This window comes from Callithrix jacchus, chromosome 21 (genome assembly GCF_049354715.1).
Source record: "Callithrix jacchus isolate 240 chromosome 21, calJac240_pri, whole genome shotgun sequence".
NCBI lineage: Eukaryota > Metazoa > Chordata > Mammalia > Primates > Cebidae > Callithrix > Callithrix jacchus.
Window position 1 is genome coordinate 8,627,661 of NC_133522.1, and position 639 is coordinate 8,628,299.

Below are 639 nucleotides of genomic sequence, written 5' to 3' on the forward strand. Positions count from 1 at the left end.
TTTCCATCAGCAATGAATGGAAGTTTCTGTTTAGGTTTTGTTTTTAATTAGTAATTTGGCAATTTCAAAGATAATTGGATAAAGAAACAAAATTCTATCCTGCATTAAACCAGATTTGAAACATCCTGAGTGATTCATTTATAGGACATAAATCCAAGATAAGGTTTTGGGATGATAGGTGCAGCAAACCACCTTGGGACATGTCTACCTATGTAACAAACCTGCACATCATGCACATGGATCCTGGAAATTAATATCAAATTAAATCTAAAAAGATGAAAAATTTTTAAAAACCCAAATGTGTAAAAAGTTACTTTTTATCTTTAATCCACTAAAATTTACTGAGCACCTAAAATATGCCATAAGAAATAATTGGCTCATGTTACCACAATATACCTTTAATATCTTCATCATTATTGGCATTATTATAACCTCATCATAAATCCACAAATGTTTATTAAAATGCAACTACTATAGAAATTGCAGTATAGTGGTAGGAAATATTGTCCTTGCCCTGCACTTAATGGAATTTATGATCTATTGAATAATAATAAAATTTTACACAGTAGATTTCAATTTAAAGATGCATGCAGTTACATCATATATTTTCTCTTTATGATGTGCTAAACTCTAAATTCC